Raw genomic sequence first — 14,235 nt, 5'->3', positions numbered from 1 at the left:
CTGGAACCCAGAGTATTCATACCTTATTGTGAGAGTCGAGCGGATTCAGTCTCTCAAAGCATTCTCATACCAGTTCAAAGTTTATCTGATTGAACCCAGTTGATCTACACCTGGCTGTCAGTCAAAACAGCAATGTTCTGCCTCCTATAATTTCTTTGGAAATTGAAGGAGGCACATCTGTGTATGTTTTACATTTCCGCCTAAAATATACTAGTGTGCTTACTGAATGCTTCAAAGTACATTTTCCTTGGACCAATGACCCCCGCGCCCGCTCACATCAGCGTAATCAGTTGCTAGTTTAAACCGTATGTCACAGCCAAGCTCTCCCAGTTTAACCTGTTACTGTAACGTGTTTCACTTTTCTTTCTTATCAAAGTGAAACTGATACTTCCGGTCATCCTGAAGCTCGCTCTCCTGTATCTGTACGTGCAGATGGAGAGGAGTTAATCTCAGAAGGACCTTTAGGGATGCCGCTGGACATGTCCTCATTGCGCCGCTGATACACACGCAAACCAGTCTTTAGAGTTTGTGTAAATTCCTGGCTGCTGTGCTGAGTTCTTTCTGTCCAGATTACCGCCCCATAGGTAGCCATTAGCCTTAATTTTGCAGTGCATATTCAAAGTAGCATCTTCTTGCGCGAACCACATTTTTTCCTTGCTATGGACTTGTACGTCATCAGAGCCCTCGTAACCTTTCGAAATCCGTCTTCTAGAATAATTTTTGGTCTAGTGTAATTCCCCAATTTCATCCTGCACGGGCAATAGGCGACAAACGGTAGAGGAGTGAGAACAGGGGACAGACAACAAGCTTAGTCTAGTTTGGATTCTACCATAAAGGGAATCCTCATATTTACCCATTCAAATTAAAGCAACAGCGCCAGCATATTCCAGTATTTGCTAGCTCGTCCAGGAGTTCATCCACTACCATACTCCACATAAGCGGTGCCAGTGCCCCGTCCGGTAGACGTCCTTTAAGGGGGCCATCCCGTGTGCCGGATCCGCCGGATCGATTTTTTTTGGCGTCAATTGTATCTATCTGTATAGTGTAGAATATATGGACAAAGTGATTTTTTGATATTCGGAGTCGTTCGGAAATTATACTGTTAAACACGTGATAAGTCACATGCCAGATTTATGTCGATCGCCGTAATAAAGCTCGTATTTATCGGTCCGAATGACTTTAAAATCACTTCGATAAAAGGACAAGATTTGAATTCAAGACTGTACATGTGTTTCTTCAAGAAACCTAAGGTTTATTGACTAGGTGTAGCAGATTAATGGCCAGTTAAGATTTTATGGCTAAAAATTGCATTCTACCTGTTAAATGCGTTTTTCTCGAAACTGCATATTTAAAATCGGCTGCCACCATAGCCCAAAATCTATCCAACCAAATTCTTTGAAATTTTCAGAACATGTTTCTACGGTCCGCAAACTAGGATAATTGCGATTCATTCAGTAGTTTAATTCACAAAAGAAAAGTTTAACATGGCACCAACAATTTAGCTTCTAATATTTTTTAATAATCCTAGTTTGCGGACTGTAGTTAAGTCTATATGTTAAAATGCAGTTTACTTTTTTTTTAAGATGATCGCAGTGCCCTCTAGTGCGGCAGAAGAAAAACACCTTCTTTGGAGATGAGTGTGTAAATTGCTCAGTATTTCAATAATGAACTATGCGATCGGGTTGGAAAAATTACTATGCACGCTTAGGATATTAATAAATCTATGGTGAAAAATTCGTATTTGTATCTTTATCCAGTTCTTCACAAAAAATTTCAAAAAAAAAGCCAAAGAAATAGCCTTCACACGGGATGCCCCCCCTTTTGTTTGGCGTTTCGTTAGTTTCTATTGATTCCCATATAGCTGATATAGAGCAGTTTCGGTTGACCATCCCGCTGTAAGCGTGTTGATGCTGATGTAGGGAATTGTGCTTTAGAACGTTCTAATATATAAGGGAAGATTCCACCTCCTCCGGGTGATTTCAGTGGTTTAAAGGTTATCCTAGCTTCCGAGCATACCTCTTTTCCTAGTTTCCAGTTCTCCTTTCTTACCTTTTGTTCGTTGATAAGCAGATGTACTCAGTTCTCTTCATTTTCGATGAATATCCCACCTTCCTTCTTCCGACAGACAGAAGATATTGCCCTGTCTTTGGCTACAGCTTTGTAGGCTCGAAACGGATTTCGGTTCTATGATCGCGTTGCTATACGCAGTCAGTGCCTTTTTAGTAGCTCAGCATGTCTCCGGTTTGTTTTACCCGGTTGAACATTTTTCGCACCTATGCTCTCATTCTGGCTAGGTTCCTGTTCCACCAGGGTACATCCCTTGATGAATTAAGTGTGTTAAACGGACAGCTGGTCATATAGGCGTCAATAATGACTTGGCTTCTAGTTCCAGTTCGCTCCTGATATCACCGCCTCTTTGTAGGTCCTTTCCTTTCACAACTAGGCTTGGCAACGGCTACGGCAACTAATAACAATTTACTAATAATAAACATGACGCGCAAATTCCATTTTTGATCAAGAGGTTTACGTGTGTTAAAGCACTCCATTCAGCAGGCCGAATGACACTCTATGGTGAGCATTGCGTTTGCTCAAGATTATTACACCTTCATTCGCAACTGTAGCACGGCATCCAGTCAGGAAACAAATTCCTCTCCCACCAGTAGGATTTGAAGCACGACTTTTCATAGCGCCAGCTTAGTGCTCTAACCCATCCGGGCACACTAATTTCGAAAGAGTTACTAGTTCACGTGTAAAAGAAAATTTGAATTGTCTGAAAATCAGTCGAATAATTTCGAAAACATTGATTTTGCTGATTTTGAAACTTACTCGTAAATTCGTTCAAGAAATATTCTAAATTAGCTTTTATTATTCGCGTACCACTAACAGACACTTTACTTTAGCTTCAAATGCTGTTAAAATTAGGACAAATTGTAGATAATTCATTTTTATGAGACTAATAATTAGCAGTCGGCTGAGAGATAGTCGCATGTTTTTCATTGTGTATTTACATACTTAACATCTGTTTGAGTTTTCTATTACTTTACAACGTGGGATTGCTCTAAAATCAGGAGGACAGACTGTAACTGATTCACTAAAGGCCACGGAATTTGAAACTAAGGCACGAATGAATATCTGAACTGGAAACATTGCTAAGAAAAAACATCATAAATTGTCGGTTCCTTATCAGAACTTTTACTTTCGGGGATTCATTCTATTGGACTGCGCTGTTAAAATGAGAAATCTTGGGAAATTTTATAATCATATTCTACTATGAGTTACCTTCATAAACAAGGACTAGAATAACTCCAAGCATAATGTTAAGTATTTCTGTCTCAGCTCGGGGTCTTTGAAATTTCAAATGGCACACTAGCTCGATTTTCCTACTTCCACTATACATAGATAATGTTGCACACATACTTCATAACTGATTCTGATTCATCAGAAACCTTAATTAACAGAGGATTTAGGTAGGTACGACTACTCATGTGTCTTTATCTTTCTCATAGAACATAACCTTTTAAGTTTTTGTGTAAAACAAAACCTTATTGAAATCGATTCACTGTTTGCCTGTCACAAACAATTTTCTCGGAAACTGTTATCGCCATTGACACCAAATTTAATGGAAAGGTGGGAACTGTGAACGCTCATGCATACAGTGAATTACATCATTCTACTTTGAATTTAAGGGGGTCCCCATACATGCGAAGGAGTCATGTGGGGTATAAAATGAAAGGTTTCGATTCGGACTTTCCGTCTTAGTTTTGACATTTGTTGGAAAGGTGGAGAGTGCAGGAAGTTAAAAGTGGACTCATTCTCAGAAACTAGCCGGCCGAAAAATCTGACAAAAATCAGGAGACTGCCACTATATTATGCCTAGGTTCCAAAATACCCTCCATACTGATGTGTGTTCAAATGAAGTTAATAATAGTATATTACTGTAATTTTCAGTAATTGACTGTGAAACCCCCTCAGTTTATCCTAGAATCACGAAATATAGGCTATAACATACAACATAATCCCACCAAGTTTCGTGAAAATCGTGCTATTACTAACAAAGTTATAATAGGTCAAAATTTTCGTTTCTGTGCAAATTCAAAACTTTGAACATCAGTATCAGGGAAAAATGGATATTCTCACATATATTGCATATGCATATATTACGTGATAGGCATTAATGGGGCAAATGTCCATTCAAATGTTTTTATAAAAGAAAGACACAAAACCTTAATATTACGCATTTGTTATGGGGTCCCGAATATCGTGTTTTGAATCCTATGTAAATCGGGAGAGGTCACGAGGACCGTGGTCACACTAAGTTGCATTGTTTTAAATGCGAAATTTAGGAACGTATTTTTCCGAATTTTTACATTATTTATTTCATCTAATTTTACGTCTGTATTCCAACATCCTCAGCCGCAACAAAATGTTGAAAGAATAACAGCTTCTATAATTATCGTGCAAATTTAAAATTAAAATTTAAAAGATGCGCAAGGAAAATGTGATCGGAACCGCTATTACGAAATACATTCAATTGCCCGAAAACATGGACAGATACAGAGCACTGCATTGATATATGGAAAACAAATCGAAAGAGTGAAAACTGGATGTAACAAGTTGTAATGCCAGGTCAGCAAGAAGCAAACAGTCATTGACCATTAAATTAGGCATCCAATATATTCAACGAGCAACCGTTGAAGGAAGTACTTCCTCACTGCGGGAGGCGCAAACGATCGTAGTAACAGAATGGTGGAAAAATGCGCACGTTATGTTACGCTTTCATATCACACACCCACAATGTATCTGAAAAACGATTGTCCAAAGTTTCTTCGACAATTACTAACTCTGATTTGGCTCAAAACCCCATTACCAAAATACCAAAAGTTCAGAGTGAAGCAAACCTACCCTACTTTCAGGCAAACCCCGACATAGCCGCGAAAAGGATTATACTAAATAAAACCTCAAGCTTAGACGTCATCCCGAAAAAAATTCTATTAGTGACCGTCAGTAACATAATCAAGGTTTGAAACAAATTAAGCACTCCAAAATGGCGGGTGCGTATTGTTATACTTTTCCTCCTGGAGAGGCTGTTGTACTAAGATTCAAGCATTGAACAACAAATTGCAGTGTTCCACACAAATCGTTCCTAGTTTTCCCTTGTGAATAACAATATATAATGTAAACTGACGTTACACCTTCGTAAAGGGGTGGTAGACATTGAGTCACATATGAGATTGTGACAAACAAGACTATACAGCAATTAAGATGCCGAGTATTAAACTGGGATATTTTGGATCACTAATCGAAGAAAGGAATCCTTGGTCCGTATTGGTCGGCATTCCCAGCTATGGTCAGAATCGGTAAATCCCATATATCTCTTCTGCAATTAACGGGGACTATACCTACTTGTATTCTAAAGTGGGACAAGAGATGGGAGCTCTAATACACCACCACCTCCACGTGGTGATCGCTGACAGCTCTTTTTTAATGAAAAACTGTAGACGGAGAAGGATGAAAGAACCTCCCGCGCCTAACGACGGGATAAATAGTACCAATTAGTCATCCAGGTTGGGGTTAGGTAGGGCGAACCCTACACGAAAGTAGTCTCGGACTGGATTGACAACACATCAACGAAAACGGAATACATTTTCTCGTGGAACCAACACAAACCTTTTGGTGAAGCTTTGTCATACAGGCCTATAAGCCTTTTAGATAATACTGGTAAACAATTCGAATGAATAATCCATAACAGATTACTTCCAATTGCTGAAAAGGAACGCGAACTCACAGAAAATTAGTTCAATTTTCGAAAGGGGGGATCCACGGCTGATGTTGTTAACCTGGTAGCTAACACAGCTAAAGCCGCACTTGATGAGGATGAATACTGTGCAGTGATCAGACTCGATATGAAGAATGCCTTCAATTCCGCGAGATGGAGCAAAACTTAGGCGGGCCAAAGTGCCCAGTGCATACCGTTCTCGACTCCTTAATCGAAAGGTTTTTGTGCTGCGAATCAGATGACGAAATGAATTCATGTCGAACGACATGTGGAGTCCCAAAAGAGTCTGTCCTAGGCCCACTATTGTGGATAATTATGTATAATGCAGTACTGATGTTAGACCTCCCTACTGTGATGGTTATTGCACGCCTCATCAGAAAGTTGAGCTTTGGGCGAATGAAGCAGTTTGTGACATTAAGTCCTAGTTGGAGAATGCTGGTTTATTGCTCGCAGAACATAAGACGGACCAAACGGAGAAAGTGCACGTCCTTGAAAGTCAAAGTTGGGACACAAGCAATGTACTTCAAGCTTACGCTCAAGTACTCAGCCGTAAAGATTGACCAGGGGCTGAATTTCAAATCACATATGGAATGTGCAGCAACGAAAACATATAACACCGGTTTGCGAGAATGCTCAGAAATAAGACCAAGACTAAACCGTCGACTCCTTATTGCGAAGGTGGTCAAATCCTACTAAAAGCAGCCCTAGTGTGGGCATGTGACTGAAAATACAACAAACAAGTCGGGAAACTATGATAGAAGCTGGACGCTTCAGGTATGAAAGGTTTTGTGTATTTCTTTTATAAAGAGATTTGAATGTGCATTTGTCCATTAGTATGTAGCACCTAATATAAGCATATATTATGTGGAAATATCCAGTCTCAAGTGATAATGACATTCAAAGTCTTGAATTTGCAAAGAAGCGACAGCTTTGACCTAGTATAACTTTGTTAGTACTGGTGCGATTTTCACCAAATTTGGTAGAATTATGCTCTATGCTATAGCCTATATTGTTGCTCGTGATTCTTCTGTGAACTTAAGGGGGGTTTTCCTGCCAATTACTAAAAATAGTAGTAATGTACTATTATTAACTTTATTTGAACAGGTATCGGTATGGAAGATATTTCGTAGCCTAGGTACCATATAGTGGCAGCCTCTTGATTTCTTTCGGATTTGTTGGTTGAGTAGTTTCTGAGAATGGGTCCGTTAAAGAAATGATCACTTTCACCCCCCGCACTCCCCACCTTTCCAACAAATGTCAAAACTAAGACAGGCTTTGAAAAGTACTAACCGAGACCTTTAATTTCATACCCCACATGACTATATTTGATGAAAAAAAGGTACACTCTCCTTTTGCATGTATGGCGACCCCTCTTAAATTCAACGTAAAAGGATGTAACTCGCTATATGCGTGAGTGTTCGCAGTTTCCACCTTTCTACTAAGTTTGGTGTCAATCGCTATAACCGTCTCCGAAAAAAATGCGTGTAACGGACAGGCAGACAGACAAACAGACAAATAGGCAGACAGACAGACAGTAAACAGATTTTAATAAGGTTTTGTGGTTACACAGTCGGCGGTAGCTCGCACAAACCACAACTATTGAATGAATGGCACGAGAAGTTGCACGATTCAGAAAAAAGGCGCTGGACCTACAGAATCATATAGAATATTCGGAAATGGATCGAGTAACCACACGGCGAAGTAAATTTGGACCTAACACAGCCTTTAAGGAGACACGGAGGTTATCGAGCATATCTCTATCGATTTGCGAATGAGGATTCGCCATATTGTCCAAAGTGCCCGAATATTACACAGGACACAGAACACATTTTATTTCACTGTGTGTTCGCAGCTCCGAGGGCTACAATATAAGCTGCAACCAGGGAATACTTAAAAGCAAAAAGCATTATGCATTATATACTCGTATTGAATTCAAAGACAATATGGACGGAAGTCGAAAAGGTAGAAAAGCAGCCTTCCATAAAAAGCTTAGGAAAAAATTTTGATCCAGCCCTGCGAAGTAATACCATATGGGACTCCAGTGGGGAGAAGAGAGTCCCGCATAACCGTTCGGCAGTAACCAGTGGTAGCTATTGAAGCTTTCCACACTCCAACGACAAAAAAAACAGACAGGCAAACAGACATTGAATCGACTTTAATAAGGTGAATCCTGAAGATCATTACGATAAACTGGACACTCGGGATGGTGAGAGAGATCTGTATTGACTTATCAAAACCCATGTACCAACGTCCATTTGTCCAAAAAGGGAATGATCGTGTCATGCAATACAGTCTCAAATTGAATCTAAATAAAACTGAATTTTTAACGATCAAAAACCCCTAAAAAGAAGGCACAATTACTGTCAGTGGTAGCCATCTACGCAGAACTGAATAATTTAAATATGTCGAATGAAGGCTATTAGCCAATGTCGAACTGTGTGTCGAATTGCTTCATCAACAAAGTGAATGAATATCTCAAGTGGAAAATTTTCCGCAGTATCGACAGCCCTGTGGCCGTCTCTTATTCTGAGTGCTGGTCGAATATAAAAAACAATGAACGGCGCCTCGCAATAATGGAAACGAAGATATATTCCGTTGGACTAGTAGTGTAAAACGCCGTGAACACAAGCAAAAGGAAAACATCCGCGATCGATATGGGGTTACACTGATCGTGAAACAGACGGCTAAAGAAGAAGGAATCCCACAGGGTAAGCGAAGGAATCCCACAGGGTAAGCAAAGGACAGGACGTGGTTTTGTTGAATAATAGTCATCAACAAGCACCTGTATTTAGAGCTTTTAATTAAAGTTTTGTAACTACAAATGCAAAATCTCAACCCTTTCCGTTTACTTTGCTTAGACTTTTATTTTTTGCAAATATGCATATTTCGGCGACTACTTGTCGCTTTCCTCAGTGCTTGGGTACCCAACATTTTTAGTAAACGGAAACAGTTTAGATTTTTTTTATTTATAAAATATTATTCTTATTTAACTTCAACTACTGGTAGGCTTTAAACGTTTAGAACTGCTCGCCCATAATTCATAAAACTACAAAGAAAACTGACTTGTTGTTCGGAGTCTGGCCATCCATTCATCTTGACGAGAATATCTTGAAAGTGGATAACTTTACCATTGGAATAGTCCCTTTAGCATAGAATTCATTCTGGGGAAGTACATTTATTGTGAAATCTCTTCTGGGGTGAAAGCCTATACGCGTTCAAATCAGGGAGAGAACAATTATATAACTACCTATAGAGACCATCCATAAAATAATCGCAGGAAGAATACGCATTGGATAAATTTCCTGTTTCTGTAAGAGTAGATTTGGTTGATAGGATTCTTTGTCCTTTGTCTTTGTCTCATGGACGATCATTTCGCAGGGGGTTGCACAAGCGCTACTGATCAGGTTAATTTGTGTACAATAATAAGTCAACAAGGATATGACTAACCTCAAATTCATGCCGTAAGACGGGTAATAGAACCCGGAAGAAGTACCCAAAAAAATCTTTGACTGCAATGGAGTGACAAGGTGGATTCTAATCGATCTCAATTGTGATGAGGTGATTCACGATGTGTTCCTTCAAGCCACTCATCGGCAAGTGAACAGTGTAATTCGTAGGATCGCCGTACGTTTAGAGTAATCAAGGAATCGATGAAGCAGCACCCAACTACATTTGATTGAGCCAAAGTAGAAGTTGTGCCTGCATATACCCGATGTCCCGTTGACGATGGTAGTGGTAGGTACAGAGTTATAGCGTTTTCCGGGGATAGTGTCAAAAAGCTCGACCTGCCCTACAAAATTAAAATTGTTCTACTCAACCAATAATTTAATACCAGATTTAGCACCATTTTCGCAAACTAGATTATTTCTTTTATAAATGTATATTTTTTTAATTGCAAAATCACTGTCATTTCGAAAACTCTGGTATGAAAGGTTTTGTTGACTTTTATGTAAGAATATTTGGGTGCACGATGGTTCCAATTATATATAGCTCGTGGTGTTTATAGGTTGAATACATCCGATAATCAATTTGATGTTGTACTGACATTTTACGTCTTAGGGAATGGTAGTTTGGCACAAAACAGGCAAATTCGAACTACTATAACTTTGTTAATAATATTAGGATATCTCCCAAACCTTCCTATTAAAACGATGCTTCCTATTAAAGCCTATTTAACTGCGTTTTGCCGATCTAGGATGAACTCAAGGGGGTTTGCAATTGCTATGCTATTATTAACTTCATTTGAGCAGATACTCTAACGGAGAGTATTTTGAGGCCAAGATACCATGCTCATGGTCCCTGAAGTGATTGTCGCCTCCGGACCCCACACTCCTCTCCTTTCCAGCTAACGTCAGAACTAATACCTGCTTCGAAAAGTACTAACCGTGGCCTTTCATTTGATACCGAACATGTGTAGGTATATGTGACCTTTAAGTACAATCCAATTTACCGCATGTGCAAGGCTTCACAGCTCCCACCTTCTCACCAAATTTCGTGTCAATCGGTGCTGTCAATTCTGAAAAAAAGTGCGTGTGACAGACAGACAGTGAACCAATTTTAATAAGGTTTCTTTTTCAACAAAACCTTGAAAATGGGCTTAAATATGGAAAATTAACAAATATTATGCAATAATGAGGAGAAAGCGTAATTATATTATTTAGTAAATTGTGATATAGAGTCATTCATATGCTTTTTGGCGTATAAATTTCCCACTGTTCGCAGCTAAAACTACTATATCTTAGTCACTTTGCTCCAAGACCGGCTGTAGGGTTCCGGTGGAGGTTAAGGAGCATCACAATTATACCGTGCTATGTACCAACGGCGACTTCCGATATAGTGAAGCCGCTTTTTTCAAGCAATTACACGCAATTCAGGAGAGTTTTCCGAAAGGTGAAGTTGTGATCGTATTGGGTGAGCTGAATGCAAAGTTGGGGGCTCTGGCAACTTACTCGGAAATGTGACAGGGAACACGGTGTTAGCGACCGTAACGATAATGGTGGCAGGTTTGTAGATCTCTACAACTTTCTCGGTCTCGTCCTTGCTACCACATTGTTTGTCACAGAGCTTGCCACAAGGTCAGTTGGGTTTTAGCTGGCCGACATCGTAGGGGAAATCAAATTGGCTACTATGAAATCATCAGAAGATTTAGAAATTATCTTCTTGATCAGCATAACAAGAGAAGCGCTGACAATGACTTTGGAAATGATCACCGTTGCTTAGGTTCGATTGCGTGTTGCATGCGCTACTTCTGTCGCATTTGGAGAGCTACGCCGCCCCTAGTTCAACACCAACCGTTTATATGACCCAGCTGTCGTTCCACAGTGGCAAAGTTATCTCGCTGATTGGACGGCGATCACCGTGAGTAACCCACCTGAGCATGTTGCTGAGTATTCGGCCACGGTAAAAATGCCTCTCCTTGAGCGCTACGCAGATTGTCGGCCACGTCCCAAAGGGGTGTCACAAGATCTGATGAAGCATGGAATCATGGAAGTCGATAGAATAAGGTAAAAGATTGAAAGCTATGATGATTGTTGTAAGTGACGGCGACGTGCCGCGCTCGAACTCCAATACCATGCGCGGGATGCCGCACAAACCAATTATTTCAAAATCTTTCGAAGTTCTTATGAAAAATGATAACGGTTGACTCCTCATCCACGAAGATGAGCAACTGAAGGGGCGCAACCTACACTTCAACACGATTCTCAGCCCTATCACTTTTGGTAAGGTTCCTCCTCAGCCATCAGTAAAGATACCGGCTATTCCTTCAAGCAGAAGGGAAATTATTTCGGCCATCTGTCAATCTAGAAATGCAGTTATCTAGGCACCACGATCAAGTTAAAACTTGTTGTTCAAAAGATCGAAGCCTTCGTCAACACCTGTCTACGTCGTATCATCAGAGTATACTGGCCTGATACTATTTCAAACGAAGAACTTGGTAGGCGCACAAGCCTGTATGTAATGTGATCGGAAGGCGGAAGGTGCAATGGATAGGTCACACATTACAGAGGGACGACAATTGCATTGCTAGGTATGCCACAGGGTGATACCCAAGATGGCCGCTGAATGGATCACCCCAAGAGGTCTTCGCGCAAAATAATAGTGGAGTGCAGGCATCTCTTGGAGTCCTACGGGGAGTAGAAGCGTTTTTCAGCGAACCGCCAGCGATGGCATGTACGTGTTTTTGACGTGCTATACCCCGCAAAGGGGTATAGCTTATAAGCGCAAATTAGCAGAACAGCACAAAGTCAAACGAAGACATCGATTAGGAACTGGGATTCAAACCTAAGCTGCATGAAAGGCTGGCGGCGTTCAACTATCACTGATAATTATTACGTTGGGAATCCCAAAGGATTGTGTCTGTCTGCGACCATCCACCGCTTTTGTGTAATTACATCATAGAGTATGTCTGCTCAGAGATAAATCTAGAAACCATATGATCAGCAAGATTTAGAGATATCGACAGGATTTCTCATTTTGTTCCTGAATGCGGTCTTTGCACGTTGATTTTTAGTTGAGAAACACTAGTTGCATTTCCACCCCGATAAAGTGGCAATAAGTAAGCCCTATGTCTTCAGAGGTTCATTCCTTGGAAAAAGTATAGAAAGGACATGTTGCTGGATAGCAGGCGAGACATCCCCTCCTTAAAGCTACGGACGCTAGACTATTTACAAAGCCACGGAGAAAGTAAAATAGGAAACGCGTACTACGTATCCCCAATCACAGATTTCCTAGATGGAAGTGACATGCATGACAATCGCTGCGTAGAATGACAAGCCAAGCAGAATAGTCCTGATATTTCGAAGATTCTGCTTCGCTAAAACAACTACTCCCAAGCGGGAATCTCATCAAAATTGTTTGGTGATCACGAATGTGGACGTTACCAATTCTTTTGTGGAAGCATTTACCCTTTAATAAAAATAGCGAGCTGGTGTTAATCACTAACTTACAAAAAATAAGAATAAGCCGCCAAACCAGATACACCACCGACAAAGCGGTTACAGGTTCAAGATGCGGATCAGAAAATAAATGAAATGTTGCACAAAGGAAAGCGAGACGCGAGCGGGTTTGGTAGGAAGAACTGCCTTCCCTTTGTAGGAAGCACGTCTGCTCGGCGGACAACTAATTATTCAATTTTCCGTTAAAAACCTTCGACGGACCGGCTCCAAATCGGACGACAGCCAATTCCCAAACCAAAATCCCCCAAGGGGCCCCCAAGTTGCAACTACACCGGCCGTTACGTGGCCCAGGTGCATCGTGCGCTCACTTCACCTTCAAATCTCGGCACACCTGAGCTGGATCCGTGGGCCTAACTTCGCCGATCCAATTGGAATTGAGACTTTATCTTTAAATTTTCCATAGAATCGCATGCATCGCGGTACTTACTTTGAGCGCTCCGCAGCAGCGACGATACCGCAAAATGCACTTTCCCGATGCAGCTGGGCTGGAGACAGACTCCAGCGGCGGCAGCAGCTATGACGGACGACGGGTTACCGCGACTATTTGCCAGTGTCAACAGCGAACTAAACGGCGCTAATTGCACGCAACTGATCCGAAAATTGCACCTGGGAAAGGTAAACGATAGCCGACTCCGGATCACATCCAACACTTGATATAATTTCTCGGTTCGGATTTCGCAATATCTTGGCCGTAATTTGCGTGAGAACTTGTTTCCAGAGAATCTGCGAACTGGCACTATCCAAAGACACCGAATTTACCAAAAAACGCACTCCTGGAGCGGAAAAATCCGAGATTGAGGAATTTCACTTTCACTTTCGCTGTGAGAACTGGCGCCCAATGCCGAGGATGCGCCAAGCCGGGGGTCGCCGCTTTCACAAGCGCCAAACATTTACTGTTGCACTTGTCCGCCTCGCACTTATCGCCCACGCGATGTTTCACACGAGCACCTGCTGCTGCTACTGTAACAACGCGCAAGAAGTAACCAACACCTGATCAGGTGGGAATGCACTTTCAACTCAGTTGAATTCAACCGCTTTCAACTCAGTACAGAACTTGCCTAGCACTAGCTCCACTCGGAGACTTTCTCGTCACGACCGTTCCGGTTTGCGACGCGACTTCAACTGTTGTGTCGGCCGAGCCGGTGCGGCCACTGAAGTCTTCGAGGAATTTGGGGCCGCTCGCTCGCCGGAGCTTTTCAGCGTGGAGTCTGTGAGCCCTCGCAAGGGGAAATCCAATTTTCTCGTTTTCAACGCCGGCCGGGCATTTTCTTGCCGCGAATCGACTTTTCGCCGGTTTCTGGGGAGCTTGACGTGCAATTGGGGCGAACCGTACCTTGAGATGCGTTGCGCCGCGACAAAACACTTGTTGCTGATTATGTTGCCCGAAATGAAATGTGTCTGAGCAAGAATTCAAATGTTGCTCAACTAAAGATTAAGGAAAATTTCTAGACATTGAATTCTTCTGGAAAATAGTTTGGAAATTTATAGAGAAATGTCAGAATT

The 14,235-nt window shown here is 41.4% G+C and overlaps 1 protein-coding gene across 4 annotated transcripts in view; it reads right to left on the bottom strand.

Moving 5' to 3' along the window:
- Window positions 1-13,867, bottom strand: part of LOC119651235 (leucine-rich repeat-containing G-protein coupled receptor 5) — a 232,812-nt gene extending 218,945 nt beyond the window's left edge. For all 4 annotated transcript variants that reach the window (XM_038054710.1, XM_038054711.1, XM_038054712.1 and 1 more), the window contains exon 1: window positions 13,160-13,867. The gene's annotated coding sequence lies outside the window, so the exon portion shown is untranslated. The remainder of the gene's footprint in view (window positions 1-13,159) is intronic.
- Between the last annotated feature and the right edge of the window lie 368 nt (window positions 13,868-14,235).

This window comes from Hermetia illucens, chromosome 3, assembly GCF_905115235.1.
Source record: "Hermetia illucens chromosome 3, iHerIll2.2.curated.20191125, whole genome shotgun sequence".
Lineage (NCBI taxonomy): Eukaryota > Metazoa > Arthropoda > Insecta > Diptera > Stratiomyidae > Hermetia > Hermetia illucens.
This window is presented reverse-complemented; position numbering and strand designations above follow the sequence as displayed.